An 18,466-nucleotide genomic window follows, 5' to 3' on the forward strand; every position below is an offset into this window, starting at 1 on the left:
CAAACTATTGAGATAAAATCATGAGAAAACATTGCGCGAGATACTAACGTCAAACAGAAGAGTGCAAACAGTTTGTAGGATATGAACGTGACAATCGGCCAGAATTAACTCTTTAACTCCCAAGATCTCATTAGTAATTCTCCCTACTGTCTGCCATAAAATACTTAGGATTTCAAATTGGAGAATTTACCAGTGGATCAACTTGTAGTCCCCTTAATTGAGATTTCTTCTTTATTCTCCTCACTTGTCTGCTTGATTCTGTGTTGATATTGTAAGGAGAAATTATGTCTTGTCACTGATGGGAGTTAAAGGGTTAAGGAAAAAAACAGAGGGCTAGGTTCTAACGTAGGAAACAAATATAAATTGGAACAAAGAGTGAGGTAGATGTTAACTTGGAAACAAAACAGAGACGAAACAAGCATTGTGCAAGATTCTAACGAAATATTTAATCGGAGGAGACAAGAGAACGAGCTATGCGCAAGATACAATTAAACAAAACTACCGAACAGAGAAAATGAAAAAAAAAAAACAGTGCGCAATGTAATCGCTACAAACAAAGTAAAAAGAAGGAGTAGACTGGACATTGACAAAAACGTCAGATTGGAAAGAAAAGGAACATTTATTGCACGAAACATTGAAGTAAAAGTCAATAAGAAGAAGTAAAGAAACAGTGCGCATGACACTGGTGAGACAAAGAGTAAAATCATAGGCATGCAATGCATGCAAGAGTTACTTCTTTAAATGGGTGAGTTGAGGTGGGACACTGTGTATAGACTGATGTTTTCATTTTTGTAAAAGAAAAAGAGCCTTAAACTTAAAAAGAACGAAAATATAGCATTACTTTACTTAAGAGAGAGAGAGAAAAAAAAACCCTTCCGATTTATCTGAAATAAACCCGCACATAAGTATTTCTGGTTGCATTGTCTATGTTGTATGATTAATTATAAAGAAAAATATAATTACTTGACCTTACCCGTTTAACCGCTTGGAGTGATCAGCACCTAATTTCTCCTTACAATAAATCCCTGAATCACACATTAAGGCCACGAGAATAAAGGAAATGCTTACCAACCAATGAAGCTCTTGATTGTTCAAAAACTTCTCCTTGTCAGTACCAAAGGAAACGTATAGAAAAGAGTAGGAAGAATATGCTTACTGATGTTAGGGTGGAAAGGGTTAATGGACAGAGATAGAGGAAAAAAAAACTTCCAATTTATCTGAAATAAACGCACACATTGGTTTATTGTCCCTAAGCTGCATTGGTTTCACGCACACTGTAGTCTCCTTCGCAGCCATTGTTCAGCCTCGTCACGCAACGCCCTCTCTCCTCCGTTGGAAAGAGAGCGTTGCGTGACGAGACCAAAACATAGGCATGCTATGCGTGCAAGAGTTATTTTTGTTGGGTGGGTGGGTTGAGGCGAGACAATTTTTGTAGCTGATGTTTTCCATTTGTAAAGAAAACTAGACGCGTATTTTCGTTCCCCTGGGCTTTCTGTTAAAAAGAAACTTTGTTTTTAGTGCCTGCATTTATTTTGCCTAAGTTTTTTTAGCCCTTTAACTCCCAAGATCTGATTGTTAATTCTTCCCTGTAGCTGCTACACATTTCCCTGTAAATTAGTTATGAGAACTTGGTGCTAGATCAAGATAGCAGCTTCTACCTGATAAGTTTGAATATTCTCATTACTTGTTTGCTGAAGAATGTATGGATATTGTAGGGAGAAGTTTTACGTCAATCACTTTTGGGAGTGAAAGGGTTAAATTAATGCAATTATCAGTTTATCCTGTAACTGTTTTCTGTCTTGGTATGCCAGAGATGCAGGTTTCTCACAGGTGTATACAGACAGCTGAAAACAGCATTTGTTATGTAGTGTGAAGACCCTTTTCAAGGGTGGGGTTGGGGGAGGTAGTGCCATATATTTTTGGCTACTATTTCAATAATAGGCTGTCTTGTTATGTTTTCTTTCCTTTGGTTAACAAAAGGTTCCAGGCTAAGATAGCTTTTAGTTATAAACAGCCCCAAGTGCTAAGGTGATGACATTTAACCAACAGAAGAAAACCAATTACTTATTTTTGTTTTCACCAAAAGAAAACAAAAAGTCACTACCAAAGCTTATTTGCAGATGAACTATTAATTTTATGGGGTTGTTAGAGTGGTTCTCATAAACCTGAGAAATACACTTAAGCATATTTTGTACTAAATATACCTCCAATTTGTTTTTCCATTTGGAGTTAAATGGTTAGTTTACTTTAATTGATACATTTTCGTTTATTGGTGAGAGTGATTACATTAAACTTGGTGAGTACTAATTAACTGTTAGTGTTTAAAGTGATTTTAATTTTCCATTAAAGAACAGGATAACTAATAATTAGTGGTGTAATGTGAATCTTTTGTTTTCTTTCATTGTTAATCAGCTATTACAAACTAAATTGTCATTTTTTCATTTCATGGGCAAACAAAAATCACTCTAAAACATGCAAAAAAAAAGATGACAAAGCATTTAGCATCTGATAGCTTCTATGTGATTGATCAGCAGTAGCCAGGTTTATTGAAATTACTTCACTCAAAACCACTATTTTCATTTGCCCTTGAACAAAAAATTACCATTTAGTTTGTAGCAGTTGATGATGAACAAAAAAATTCAGTCTACTAATTACAGTAATTGCAAATTTTCACTTGCGTATGAAAATTATCTAAATGTTTACATTCTGTACATAAGCAGTGACGAAAAAAAAACATTAATACTTTTTTCATTTGACTATATATCTACTAATTACAATGATATTTCAAGAGTATAATAGTAAAAATTGTCATCCAACAAGAACAGTAATAAAAATTTATTTGTAAGGAATCAGCAGTTTGTCAAAGTTCAAATTATTTTTGTGAATCAAATTTTTAATATCTTATAAAAAACTGACAGCTGTAACAAAAACTAAACGTGAAAGATGAGCAGTCAAAGTACATAATTCATCACTTAGACTACTTTTGGGACAGTTTTTTTTTCATATTTCCTGTTTATTTTTCATATCGCTAACTTGTTTTTTTTTCAAAAAATATTTCTTTCTTTGGTGGCTTCATTGCTTTAGAGTCTTGTTTTAGTCTATGATTAATCATCAATTTTTTCTTTTGTTTTTGTCAACTACTTTACACAAAAATGTGGCAAACTGTATTCTGCAAAGCCCTGGAGTGTTATACATGTGTTTCTCTTGTATTTTTCCAATGGCATCAACAAGTGAGGCTGTTCCATTTATGTTTTTAGTGTATTGAATAAGGGGATGTGGCCATTTCATTATAAAGCAGGAGGGAATACTTATATTATGATCTTTTTGTGGGTTTAAAGATACAACTGATGCAATAAGAGGAAAACGATATAAAAAAACCCTGTGCATTCACTACAATTACATTTATATATAATTTTCAAGAATTGACTTGCTTTGAAGTGAATCAGTTAATATTCCTTCACTTTCAAACAAATTGTCTAAATTTACTTCAGTTCCACAAACATCTACAGTTCTTGGAAGGTTAGCTGGTGATAGCTGGTTGTATTCTAAACTTGATTTATGACACATTTTTACTGGGATACCTGTGGTAGCCCAGTAATAAAACGCCTTTGTTTTTTTGCTGTCTTTTTTTTTCTCTCCACCACAAAATGGAAAAATTGTCCAATAGTACCCAGTGGTCATAGGGACCTCGACACCATGACAACTAACTGTGATCCAATGAGGGTGAAGGTGTTCACATGCTGATCACGTGGTTATCTTGATGATAATTGATGTTGGCATGCACAGACAGGGCTGGGTCACATGACAAACCCCGAGATTTTTGTTTAAAACACTGTTTTGTCAGCTATTTTGTATTTGTTCTGGGGTTGTTGTTTTTGTGATGAAGGTGCCATGATTTGGGTTATGATTACCTGGAGCTTTATGGAGAAAACGCTCAAAATACTTACAGATGCATACACAAGTTGTATTGTTCCCAGCCAATCCACACTAAAAGATGTTATTGAACGGTATTTTTTAAAAGTACTGAATCGCAAACACTTGAAAGCCATGAAAACCTTGTATGCCTTGAAAGCTATGAAAGCCTTGTATGCCTTGTAAGCTAAGTATACCAATGTCTTCGTTGAAAAATGCACACTTGTTGAAAACAGCAAAATCTTAAATTTGAAACCAAACTGCATGTACTCTATGTAATCTATTGAACAACACTACTACCGTGAGACTGAAGAACTAAACTCTAATGGATGCAAACTGCTTGAGAAGAAAGATGCTATGTTGGATTCACTTGATGCCATGGAAAGTAGCTAGGATAACAGTATGAATGGCATTAATTTCATGATCAGAGAGGTGAATCTTAGGTTTGTTTTCATTGTAGTTGTATGGATATTCTTTTTTATAGATACATGATACAAAATCCTGGGTTTTTTGTGTATAATGTTATTATGTTATCTATTTTTTACACAATTGTCTTGTGGGCTTATTCCTATGTAAAGTTGTTCATGTCTTCAACAAAAGCTGCTGTGAATAGCCTCGATGAACGTACCGTCTTTAAGAAAGCTGCTCAGTTATCTGATATTGTATAGGATAATAAGCTTAATGGTAACAATGATGAAGCATTTTCAATAAATACAGTCTGTAACTGTAGATCTCAATACAACAGATTTGTTTATTTATGTTTGGGTTAAATGCTGGTACACGGTGTGTAGGGGGAATGGTATTGTATCCTCAATGGACTTAGTAAATATCATGAACATTGGTAATGAATTGTATTCTGGTCTATCTAGTCTATCCAAGCAATCTTAGTTACTGTTAACAGAAGTACCTGAAATGATAATAGTGTTTGATATTAATTATCAGTTTCAATATAGTCCAAGCTATACGGGTACTATACATGGTACTTGTGAAGTACAAGATTTCAATTATTGTATGTCATTTGCTAATGCTATGCAGGCTTTGCTAGGACAAAATTATAATTCCTTTTTTTAACAATCCTCAGTACTACAGTAGGTTTTTACCATAATGGCGATGGTAAGTTTAAGATAATTGATTCTCATGGTAGAGATTCATATGGTATGCTCCATCCTCAAGGAACTTGTGTACAGTGAGAAGTTAACAGCTTAAATGAGCTGATAAACTATTTTTAAGGTCGTTATCAAAATCCAAATGTTTTATTTGAACTCAAAGGTGTATATATTAATGAAAAACAGTGTGACATGACAGCTGCCCCCTCCAAGCAAATTATGCAGATGCTGAAATTACAACCATTCCTATTCCCTGCTGCGCCACATCTTTTTATAGCATTTGTTTTTCCATTATCAGATATTGTGGGTATTGGAATTCACAGACTCTAGATAGAATCACTGACCATGCAAACAAGTTTTACGACGAAAAACTCAATGGCGTTAACCATCCACTGACTATTAACAATTTCACAAGAACACTTTAAATATATGATGCAGATATTAATATTGCCTTTTAATTTGGAGAAACAAGGAATACTATGTTGTACATCTCTTGGTAGCAAGTTCTTGCTTCAGATGTTGATCACAGATAATACTAAGGATAATACTGGGTTTTAAATGTGGATTTCAAATTACTGTTTCAGCTGTATTTTTCAGCCCAATAATATGAAAACAAAAGCAAAAAGTGTTAAGTACTTTATTATAAGATTCAGTCCTAATGGCTCACTTGATATATTTGAAAAAATGAACAACATAGATTTTCTTATTCAGTCATTGATGGATATTGCAAAAAAACAATTCCAGAGTAAAGATGTAGAATATTACATTAAATTTATATGTTGTTCAACTAATTTGTCAAATGCTGGAAGACAAAAGGTAATGGCAAAACACAAGTTTCATAGTCAGAAAGAACTACATGCAAAAAAGAAAGCTATGCACAAATGGAACCTGCCATGAAAAAAAAAGTTTTGTCTGATAAAGTAATATGGTACAAGTCACTGGATCCTGCGGAAAAAGAAAAGCTTTTATCTCACAGAGCTGAATGGTATAAATCACTGGATCCCAAAGTAAAAGAAAAGCTTTTAGTCCAATCAGCAGAGCGGTATAAATCACTTGGTTCTGCAGAAAAACAAAATCTTTTGTCTAGCAGAGCAATTTGGTATAAATCACTGGATACTGCACAAAAACATAAGAGGGCAGAATGGTTTAACTTGCTCAATTCTGCACAAAAACAAAAAAGAGCAGAATGGTACAAGTCATTGAATCCTGAAGAAAAAGAAAAACTTTTGTCTGGCAGAGCAGAATGGTATAAAACACTGGATTCTGCAGACAAAGATAAGATTATATCACACGTCCAAGCTAATAAGGAAGCCCATAGAAACTCAGCGCAACATGATTTAGATCATAAAATCACAGCTTTTCAAACTAAGATTAGGGAAGGTCCATATTATATTTGCTCTGTTGGTAATGAAACACTATATAGAAAAACTGTTATCCAGTTACAAAAAAAAATGTACAACACTCAGCAAGAATTATTTACTGACATTAAGTCAATTGATGAAAGTCAGAACATTTGTAAAACCTGTCACACAAAAGTTTTGAAAGGGCAAGTCCCTTGTCAAGCTGTATGTAACAAATTATATTTTGATAAACTGCCACCAGAGTTGTCCATTCTAGAGAAGCTTGAACAGATACACCACAGAGAACAGTGTTTGAAAAAATAATAGTCATACCAAAAGGTCAACAAAGAAAGATTAGAGGTGCAATATGTAATATACCAGTTGAATGTGATCAAACATGCAATATATTACCATGTCTCCCTGAAAGATCTGGAATAATACTGTTGAAACTGAAAAGAAAATTGGAATTTAGAGGTCATGTCTATTTTCAAGTAGTGTGTCCACAAGTAGTAGATGACAACCTTTTTTGAAACATAGCTGTATGCCCCTGGCCAAACTTGAGCTCACTATTTCAGTATATTAGTCTGACAGCTGTAGTATCTCTACACTTGATCTCAAAGATCCAGTACCATCCAGGTATCCCAGTTACCCTGCTCACAGGGTCTAGTTTTGCCTTTGTTGACAAAGGTGGGTAAGGATGAGTTGTAATTTCAGTAATTACATAGTTTCATTATAGAGAGTATAGAGCTACAGCCAAACTTAGATTGAAGTTTCTGGTTTCATTCACACTGAGAAACCATCCTATTTTGAATATTCTCAATTTGTACTCCTCTCACCTCAAATATATCATTGTTATGTATACTCCGAAAATAATGCACTAAACTATCAAGAGATAGCACTTCAAGAAGAACACATGTACCTTGAGGCTGCCCTCTACTATACAAATCTCTAGCATGAGAATTAAAGATTTTGAAACCCATATTACTACTAAAATAGGTTGCAACGGCAATACACCTTACTGTTAATATGAAATTGGTATAGTTTTCAGATATGAGTGACTGAAATCCTCTTCATAAAGAGATACAGTACTGATATCCCTATACTGATACTGATATCTATAGAAGTTTCTTGGTAAACAGTACCAGAGTAGTTTTCACTGTATTCCAGTTGATAATCATTATCAAACACATTTAATGCTGTTGGTAATTCTGACTGCATTAAAAATGCCTGTCTGGTTAATTGCGACAAACTTGAATAAAACTGATTTCCAATATTCATTATTTGTATTAGATCATTTGCAGAGCTGATCCCCTGTGTGTTATTGTAAATCACAGAGTACAAACTCATTGCAACACATTGTTGTCCTGCATTCTGTTCAAAAACTGGCTTGTTACCTTGATTTTATGAAGCTGCTATTGTTTTGTTAGGGTCAACATATACTGGAGGACCAGGATTTTTTCCATGTCTCTACTTAATTTATAGCTGCAATAATTTGCTACACGAGTTTCACTTTGGCAAGAACACATCAGTTTGTTGCAAGAGAACAATGTTAAATATCAACTGGCGCGATATTTTATCTTTCTTAGACTTTGACGAGTTCTTTCACGACAGTTAAACTTAAACGTCCTTTTATTTAATAATTTTTAACCATTAACCTAACAGTTCAATGTACTAGTGACATGGGTACACATAAAAGAATACGTGCATAGACAAATTCTCTAACCTTTCTGCTCGTTCCTTGAACTTTACAATCTTCGTATTGGTATTCTGCTTGGTTCACGATCACGTCTACATACACGATGAGGTTTGCGTTTGTGCTACTCTTGATTAACATTAGATAGCTCAGTTGATGTTTCTCGATGAAATGTTTGCTCATAGAGAGATCTCTCATAAGGCTCGCGGACCGACCCGCTTTGAAAACGCTCGACATTCTTTAGAGTGGGTCTACCACGAACGCTGTGTGCATATTTTGTATGCGTTTCGAGCGTATTATACAAAATATCTATGCTGATTTTCCATCGTAAAATCTTCTCCTTTCTGCCATTACACCATGTTGATGCTATATCGAAGGCGTTCGTCGAGGGTCGAACACACAAGTTTATAGTACAGCGGTTAAAAAATAGGTCATGTAAGCTTCAGCACTTGTTCCCCACGAAAAATTCGAAACAGAATTGTTCAAGGTCGTTCTGAACAAAGGAGCTTTGAGGTCCTGCGGCAGTTTCTTGATTTTGTTTGAGTATTTTGTTGCTGTCATAAAATAACCACTGAGATATATTTCTTTTGAACAATTTTCATGGGATTTTTACCTGTAAGCTAAATGCGAGTACAATTTTTTTTATAGCGGGCGCATTGACTAGCATTACAAAGTTATTACTTTCTTCCAGTATCAATCATTAGAAGACGAAGAAATATTGCTAAATGCGTGATCGCGTAGTTTATAGCGATTTCCAAAATCCTAGATTCATGAAAACAAGCCATCAAACTATACTTCTCTGTTTTTGTTTACTTACGTGTGGCTCACAGATAAAGATATACAAAAAACTAATGAAAATGTTTTCAGTATGTTTGAGCTATTAACTAGGTTATCAATGGGCTAATAAGCTTAATAGTAACGTTTGAACTTTAGACGGTTATGTCGTCTCTTAAAAAGTAAATTATGAGAAAGATTCTCCTTGCAGCGTTGAGTCCGTTAGAGAAGTTCAACGTTTACGTTTTACGTAATACGAAAAATTTGTCAACACTGAAACTTCAGATAATTCGTGAAATAACGAACGGGAATTTCATGAATTGTACACACCCTACGTTTCTGGGGAATTCTGAAGTAAATGGATGTGAATGACCTTCCCGATTTTGTTTCCTCAGTATGCGAAAAGCCCGATGGATTCCTCCACTAAAATACTTAGAAAATTAAAACAGTTTCGCGGGTTATGCAAAAATCGAACACTACTGGTACGTTTCATTGTATTTCAAATTCTGTTTTCAAAAGGGACTCTCACCTTTGTTGGTCCGTGGAGGCAATGCAGAGTTTCATGGCTTACGATGGTAAACGGTTTGCTAAAAAATTGGATCGGTACATCACCACCATTGTGTTCAAAGACAGGAGACGTTGCAAATGCATAAGTATTTAGGTATACTAGATTACACACTTAGGCCTAGTTCAAACGTCGATCTTTACATGTACCGGACCTAATTGCAATTTGGGTCGACTCGAATAATTAAGAGCGGCAGTTGATTCAAACGTCGATCCGAATTTAGTCGATCCTAATTGCAAAACTGAACATAACTCCATTGTAGTCAGCGGTTAATGCCTACCAAAATGGCGGAAAAAAATACGGGAAGCACAACTTGTGGAAATGAAGAGCTTGCTTTTCTTGCAAATGCGATTAAGGAGGGAAGAAAAAGGCGACTCAAGATGCAGTTAGCATTAAACAACCTTGCTGCTAGGAGAAGACGAGTTTTGAATTTGGCTTGCCTTCTATTATTGCTTATTTCCCAAAGGAACATCACAGTTCCTCGTCCAGTTAGTTCGTGTCTTACACGTAAGACAGGTATATTTTGTGGTTTTAAAACAAGAGGAGCACGAGCCTTCCTCCTTTCCCGCCATATTGTTTGAATGGTTCGACGGCCTTCGCGCATGGCACGTAAGCGAACTTTCTTGAATTGTGGGTAAAACATAATTATTTTAACGTATGTATAATGTATGCATTAAGTTCGGTACATGTAAAGTACGACGTATGAATCAATGCCGATCTTTTACCGTTCTATCCGACTAGCCGAGTCGGATAGAACGGCACTGTCGATCCGAATACAAATCTGCCGATCCTAATTGATTCAAACGTCGATCTTTACATGTACTTAATAGAAACGTTAGGTTCGGTACATGTAAAGATCGACGTTTGAACTAGGCCTTAGAGTGTTTTCCAAAGGCTTTCCTATACATGAAATAATTTTAAATATTTCAACACTTTTCACCCGGTGCACCGCGTAAGTTATTACAAAATTTCGGCAAAAGATCAAGTCTCTAGAAGGCCCACGCCGAATTGATAAAGGCAAAAAAAATCAGCCAAAAATAAAAGAAACTGCCTACCATTTTTCAAAAACCTCTTGTGATTTAAGTTCTTTGAGTGCAAGGCCTTCTTTACAAAGCATGTGAAACTAATAAGAAGAAACCTCTCGAGCATATCCTCGAGCTCGTCTCTTTTCCCGTCGAAATAACCCAAGAAGTACTGGTTTTCAACAGAACAATTTTCAAGGTTTTCCTCAAGGAAGTCAATCTCAGATATATTTAAAGAAGAATGATTAGTTGCCGCCCTTATTACGCATTCTAGTGTCCTAATCAAAAATTGTCTTCAATTTTAGATGTCATCCTTTCGCGGGCTTTCGGAATATTCGCGGGTTTCATAATTTTCCCGCTGATCAAAATTACCACGTACTCTTACCCTCGACGAACGCCTTCGATATAGCGTCACTCCTATGCGCTCATCCGTCAAAAAGTCGCGCATGCGTGTTAGTAGCTTACGTGTAGCTGTACCCTCCCCCGATGATGAAACAGAAGCGCCTCCGTCTCACCTTGGCGGGGGGAGTATAGGGCTTCACGCAGGCTAGGGAGGGTATGAGGAATTTTCTTCTGAAAAACATTTCCCTTAAACATGTACGTTTCCACAAACACTTTTTTGTCGCCTGCGCAAACGTATCAGACATTCAGGAACACGAGCGAGCGAGCGAGCGAGCGGGAGGTCTGTTCGGGGTCTGGTACTGATCATTAGTTCCAGATTCCCCGCAAATCTCTCCCCGACTTGTCTTACAATGCACACTCTATCTCGGCCCCTCAGGGGTGGGCTGAGATTCATCACGTGCATATAACCTTAAAATAGACACATGCTGCGGTTTCCAATTAAAAAATTTGGCTGCTTCACTACACAAAGCTAAAAGCGTTCAGTGTCGAGGTAAGAACGATATTTAATTGTTAATGTGCTGATATGTTAATGCGACTTCTCATCAATTTTCCAATTCATATTTCAGCGCCGCTATAATCAGAGCAGCTCTATCATAGACCATTACTATATTGGTTAATATTCTTACACAACATAAATCATTATAAAAGGACGTCGTTCTAAATAAATTCCTTTTTTTTCTCAAAATTTTCTTCGTATCCCTTAGAGAAAAAAATCTCTAACGCATTAATATCGGTACTTCTGCCGTGTTGAGTCAAATTGGTTTCGTTCATACCTATCCATCAGTTGGCTAACAATCAAACCGCCTATGTGATTTTAATCAATTAGGCATGCCCAACCTGTACCCTAAAACGTCATGAGTAGTTTACAAATGTTAACATGATTTACACATTGCGTTTCACGCGCGGGGTCAGTTATCTTCGGCAAAACAAGTTTTGAGATTTAGAAAGACGGTAACTGTTGTTAGTGTTCCTAATGTAAAAAATGGATAAAATAAGGACATTCCAAATTGAAAATCAAATCAAATCTCCGTTTTGTCCGGCTTGTCTAATGTTGTTTCCTCGGCCGTCCTAAATAGCTTAAAAAATTTTCAGTGTCGATTGTAAAGCAGAGTATATTCAAATCGCACAGTATTGATAAATTTCAAACTAATTCAAGACGGGGAAATCTAGTCTGTTTGATAATTTAACCTTATGCGCTTAATTTATGGAGAAGATAATGAGCGATTGATTTTCAGGTTCCTAAACGGCTTTTTGTTTTGTTCTGTGCAAATCAAACTCAATCTTTACACCTGGTTACCGTTTTTCCCTCTTCTGTTCATCAATTTTTTCACCTATTTTACTTCTATTTTACAGAAGATTTTACGTCTTTCTTACAATAGCTATTTGCATTCATCTTTGTTTTGCAGAGAAAGTCTTATTTCAGTTTCTTATTTTTGGTTTCATCAGTCATACGACTAGAATATCAAGCAAGACAAGCTTCTTGTGTATAAAGTTAATAGTAAAATAATAAATTTAGAAACTATCTTTCCCGCTTTACAAAACTGAAATGATTTGCACTAGACATTCAAAGTTAGAGGACGCGAAATAATCTTAGATTTTGGCGAAGATTTGTTGCTAAAAACTTGACTTCAACTTAATATCATAGTCTGCAAAGTAAAATGAATATGTAGTCAACTTCAGGCCTTTATCTTCCGTTATTTTAATAAGTCTCTCTTGTAAATGATGTAAATATCACAGTGAATATTTTAAGAGAAGGAATTTACCTTTGTTTCTCGCTACTTTCGGTCTCATCACCCAAACAAAGCGTGTGTTTAGTTTTGGAAAGGTTACCAGCTAAAAAACTAAATTTAGTAATAGTTATTCTTTACCCGCTTTGAAAAAAAAATGTATTTCTGGTTAAAATTTAGCAAATTCAGTAATAAAGGAGTTTCAATTTCAAACAATCTGATAATATTTGCGGAGATCTTCCAAAATCGAATCAAGTTTTGATTTGATTGCAAAATATTTGAGGTCTGCTTCATCTTAACCTTTTGAATTTGTGATCTCATCAGGAATTCTTCCTTCTAGCTCCTTCACATTACCTCGCTTGTCAGTAGGGAGAATTTAATGTTGCATAAAGAAGAAAACCCTCGGCTGAAAAGTATTCTCGTCGCCTGTTCACTGAATAATATGTTGATATTGGAAAGAGAAGCAACATGTTCCTCACTTCTGTAACTTGGAGGTTTTAAAAAATTGGGTAAAGAGAGATTAAAACCACCAAACTCTAATCAATTATACCTGAGCTCTAATATTTATTCAGATATCTTGTGGAAAAACTGTAGTGCAGGTTCCATCCTTGTTGGGTTTCTAATGATTTACTTTTAACCGATAATTTTTCTTTCAATCTTACAGTAGGTCTTTACATTCTTTGTTGCCTTGCAGAGAAAGTTTACATCAGTTTCGCAATTTTGGTCTCTTACCTATCCAGAGACCTTTTCGTTTCCAAAGGTCAGTGGCTAAGTATTTCAGGAACATTATGCGTTAGCATGTTTCAGATGGAAACTTGCTACTTATAGAGATAACACCCTCTGAATGATTGCCTCTCACTATTACTGTATGGTATATTGATACTGCGAGGAGAAATTACATGTTCATCACTTCTTTCTGGGCTTGAGCTAGGATTTGATAACTGGGGGACAATTTGTCCCCTTAGCAAAAATTTTTGGGGGACATCTTTTTATTTTTACGGGGACAGACAAATTAATTTTTATTCAACATTTTTTTTCATATTCATACAGACAAGCCGACAAAATCATATTTTTTTACCTGATCCTTAAAACATTTCACAGCAGAATCTCGTCCCGGCATCCCTTGTAAACTTGAATTCCTTTCTCAATTACTGATAGACGTACATGTACTAATTCTTCTGTTGGTTCTCGCCCAAACATCAAGGGCTGTAGAAAAGAGTTGCTACAGAGTTGAGGTTCTAAAATTTGTACACCCTTCTGCCGATGCAAAGGGTTTTGTCTTCTAAGATTTCCGACAAAAATAGCAGAACATCGCCTCCTTTTCATAGCGCAACCATGTGAGATCTCGCAACCAAGTTTTCAGGAAAGTTCGTGATTTTTTCGGTTTCCTTTGATCCTAACCCGTTTCTTCTTGATTAATACACTGTTCTTCTTTTGTATCATTTTTTCTCTGATTCACTTTGGCTTCGATTTGGAGCGAAAAAGCTTTCTAATGTTCGATGTTTTCGAGGTGACATGTTACTGCGCTTTTCACAAACATGCGAATTTTAAAGTTCAAAAGCCAACTGACGATTGCGTTTTTCGCTGCCGTCAATCATCTTAACGGACCTCTTAGGAAACAAAACCTTCCTTTAACGGTTCAAAAGGTCATTATTTGTGATTGGTGGATTTCAATCCGTTTTGTGTGTTTCTGTGTTTCAAGGTTCGTTGCCTGTGATCGTAATTATGATTGACGGCAGCGAAAAACGTAATTGTGAAGGCGGCTTTTTAACTTTAGAGTTCGCTTGTTTGTGAAAAGCGCAGAAAAGATCGCTAGGTGCGTTCACAATGCAATGGCGCGGCCTGGCTCAAACCCTGCTTCTGTGATGATTGAAACTAAGAAGATTCCATATGTTATTTGATGAATCATATGGGCAACTTACGAACCGAATTTTTCTTCCATCCAAGGTTTCCTTAGTTTCAATTCCATGAATAAAACTGACTTTAGTATTTTACGAAGCAAAAATTTGGAGAAGTTGGTACATGAGCTACTGAAGTACCTAACGCGAATGTAATTGAATGAAATGGAAATATTTTCCTTCGTCTGAAAAAAAGTATTATGTAAGAGGTTAAAACGCCGGGTAGAATCTTTGCTCTTTGCCCAAATTTATGCTGTATTGAAAAAAAAAAATTGTCGTTTTCCGAAATAATTGATAAGTGGTTAATCATTGACAACACTTACATGTTAATTTCTTCATCTTAAATTAATTAAGCGAGTTTCTAAGACTGACATGCCGGCTTGATCTTTCTAGGACAAACGGTTCGAAATACCAACACAAATCTTGCACAAATATCTTCATTTGGGCACCATTGAAAAGTTTCATTGTTTTATTGTAGAATGTAATTATTTGTTGGATTTACGTCCATCAAATTTGTCCACCACGCAACGAAACTAGATCTACGTCACGTAGATGGATATCTCCGAGTCGGTTCAAAATCTACTGATTTGCTTCGATTCTGAATCAAATAACAATGAAAAGCAGAGCTTAGTAAGTCCCTGAAGAAGCAAAGTGGGGATCCTGATCGTGTTTCAGGCGCGAATGTTTTGGAAAAATTCCCGCGTCACGTTTAGGAAAGGGAAACCTTAAAATCTCTCTTCTTTTGTATAAGGTTTCTAGGAAATCTTGATGTTTTCAGGAAATGAGGGAAGAAATTGATGGGTCACGTATATTTCAGGAGGTAAATCACGCCCCACATTGCTTCATAAATTCACGAATTACGCTCGCCTTTCTGTAAAATTCTCGCTTCACACGTCAATTTTAGCCTTATTCACGCGTCACGTATAAACCCTTTCACAAGAATGGTAACACGATGCGACTGGTAAATTAACCGCTTTTCTGATAGCTATATCCGAATCTACTCTACGATTATTGTAATTTGAACCCAATGAAACACATGTGACTGGTTTGAAAAAAAAGAATGAAAAAGGAACGTTGCGCACAGACATTTGTGAAAAGCAAGACAACGACCAATTCCTTAAAAACAGCTCACAAACTCGAACATTTTTCAGTGTTACTTTTCCTAAGCTTCCTTTTTTTGTCGATTCTTTCTTACGATTACAAACAGGGGAGAGCCGTTATGAGTGACGCTGCGGATATCCTAAAATCAGTCCAGATAGGTTTGAATCTCGTCATACTTCTTCTGAACACTGATCGTGGCCTACAAGCGACTGAGTTAAGTAATAAATGTGTTATTCTACTTCAAAACCTGTACTCTGGTAGTCACCTTGATATCTCCGATGTACTATTCAATGCGTACTACGCGATCTCTGGGTACACAGATGCGGAAAGATATGCCACCAAACTTCTTCACACGCTCCATCATGTTGGGAGACTAACCGTAGAACTGGGAGACAAATATGAAGCACAAAGCCGGTTTGTAGAGGCAAAGCAACTCTTTAAAGGCGCACTCAACATCATGAAAACGATTGGTCACAAAAGACAAGAAGCAGTGGCTCATGGACACCTTGGAAATGTCTTTGCTAACCTCAGCGAATATCACAAGGCAAAAGAATATCACGAGAAAGCACTTGCCATCGTTATAGAAATTGGCGACAGAGATGGAGAAGGAACAACATACGTGAACCTCGGAGGTGTATGTTATTCTCTTGACGAATACCAGAAGGCTATAGTGTATTACGAGAAAGCAATTGCCATCGCGATAGAAATTGGCGACAGAAATGGAGAAGGAACAGGATACAGGAACCTAGGAAGTGTGTTTCATTCCCATGGGGAACATCAGAAGGCTACAGAATATTACGAGAAAGCACTTGTCATCAGCAGAGAAATTGGCGACAGAGATGGAGAAGGAACAACATATGGGAACCTCGGATGTATGTTTTATTCCCTTGGCGAATATCAGAAGGCTACCGAATATTACGAGAAAGCACTTGCCATCAACATAGAAATTGGTGACAGAAAAGGAGAAATAAGAACATGTACGGGACTCGGGATATCGTTTTATTCCCTAAGCGAATATCAGAAGGCTAAAGAATATCACGAGAAAGCACTTGACATCACGATAGAAATTGGCGACAGAAAAGGAGAAGGAACAACATACGAGAAACTCGGAAATGTGTTTTATTCCCTTAAAGAATACCAGAAGGCTAAAAAATAATACGAAAAAGCACTTGCCATCACGATAGAAATTGGCCATAGAGAAGGAGAAGGAAAAACATACGAGAACCTCGGAACTGTGTTTCATTCCCTTGGCGAATACCAGAAGGCTAAAGAATATTACGAGAAAGCACTTGCCATCAACATAGAAATTGACGACAGAAAAGGAAAAGGAACAACATACGGGAAACTCGGAACTGTGTTTCATTTCCTTGGCGAATATCAGAAGGCTAAAGAATCTAACGAGAAAGCACTTGCCATCGCGATTGAAATTGGCGACAAAAATGGAGAAGAAACAGCATATAGAAACCTCGGAAATGTGTTTCTTTCCCTCGCCGAATATCAGACGGCTAAAGAATATTACGAGAAAGCACTTGCCATCGAGATAGAAATTGGCGACAGAGAAGGAGAAGGAACAACATACGGGAAACTCGGAACTGTGTTTCATTCCCTTGGCGAATATCAGAGGGCTAAAGAATCTAACGAGAAAGCACTTGCCATCGCGATTGAAATTGGCGACAAAAATGGAGAAGAAACAGCATATAGAAACCTCGAAAATGTGTTTCTTTCCCTCGCCGAATATCAGACGGCTAAAGAATATCACGAGAAAGCACTTGCCATTGCGATAGAAATTGGCGACAGAGAAGGAGAAGGAACAACATATGGGAACCTCGGAGGTGTGTTTGATGCCCTTGGTGAATATCAGAAGGCTAAAGAATACAACGAGAAAAGACTCGCCATTGCGATTGAAATTGGCGACAGTAAAGGAGAAGGCTTCGCATACATGAAACTTGGACATTTTTATTATGAGCTTAGTAAAAATCGGCTAGCTAAAGAACATTTGGATAAAGCATTTGGCATCAGTATTGCAATTGGTGACAAAAAACTAGAAACCTTGGCTACTTTAGGTTTGGCAGGTGTCTCTGCTTCCGTGAATGACAGTCAGAAGGTAAAAGAATATTGTGAGAAGGCCCTTACAATCAGCAGAGGATGTGGCGATAGAAAGTTCGAAGCACAACTTTATCTAAACCTTGGACGTCTATTCAAATCATTAGGTGAATGTGGCAAGGCAGCAGAATATTTACAGAAAGCTTGCTCCATAAGCAGCCAAATTGGACTCAAAATGATTGAGTTTGAAAGCCTTCTCAGTATTACAGTGTTAAAGGAATCGCAGTCAGAGGCTGTGGAGGCAAAGGATTATCTTCTTCAATGTATTGGAAAATATGAACAAATCAGAACTCTTCTGAAAGGAAACAGTGGATTTCAAATCTCTCTGTTGGAAGAACACGGTACCTTTCCCTACAAGTTACTCACTCACTTCCTTTGGTGTGCTGGAAAGTTTCGAGATGCTCTCTATGTTGAGGAGCTGGGACGAGCAAGAGTCCTCTCAGAATTCATGGCAGACAAGTACTCCGTGGAAAGCCATATTTCAGTTAATCCACGATCATGGTTCGGGATTGAAAACATCGTAAAAAGAGAAAGTAACTCTGTTTTTTTGTACATTTCGTATACAGATCGGCAAGTTCTTCTCTGGGTATTGAAAGCAAATGGAGACATTTGCTTTCGAGTAACAAACGAAGTGAATATAGAGACTCTTATTGCTGAAAAAGTTTGCGAAGTGGAAGGAGTTTTCAAAAAGAGCGCCGCCTGCTTTGGTATTTTACCCGCAGCGAACTGCGAAGATCGATCGCTGGATGACAACGTGACGACATCTCTTGATGAAGAAAGCCAAGCAAATTTGCGAGGTGACGAAACCAAAGATACCGGAAGT

General features: G+C 36.7%; 2 pseudogenes; both read left to right on the forward strand.

Moving 5' to 3' along the window:
- The first annotated feature begins 4,623 nt into the window (after positions 1-4,623).
- On the forward strand, positions 4,624-6,826 carry LOC149051323 (uncharacterized; annotated as a pseudogene).
- A 10,992-nt stretch (positions 6,827-17,818) lies between these two features.
- Positions 17,819-18,466, forward strand: part of LOC149051324 (tetratricopeptide repeat protein 28-like) — a 1,515-nt pseudogene continuing 867 nt past the window's right edge.

This window comes from Pocillopora damicornis, chromosome 1, assembly GCF_964200805.1.
Source record: "Pocillopora damicornis chromosome 1, jaPocDami1.2, whole genome shotgun sequence".
Taxonomy (NCBI): domain Eukaryota; kingdom Metazoa; phylum Cnidaria; class Anthozoa; order Scleractinia; family Pocilloporidae; genus Pocillopora; species Pocillopora damicornis.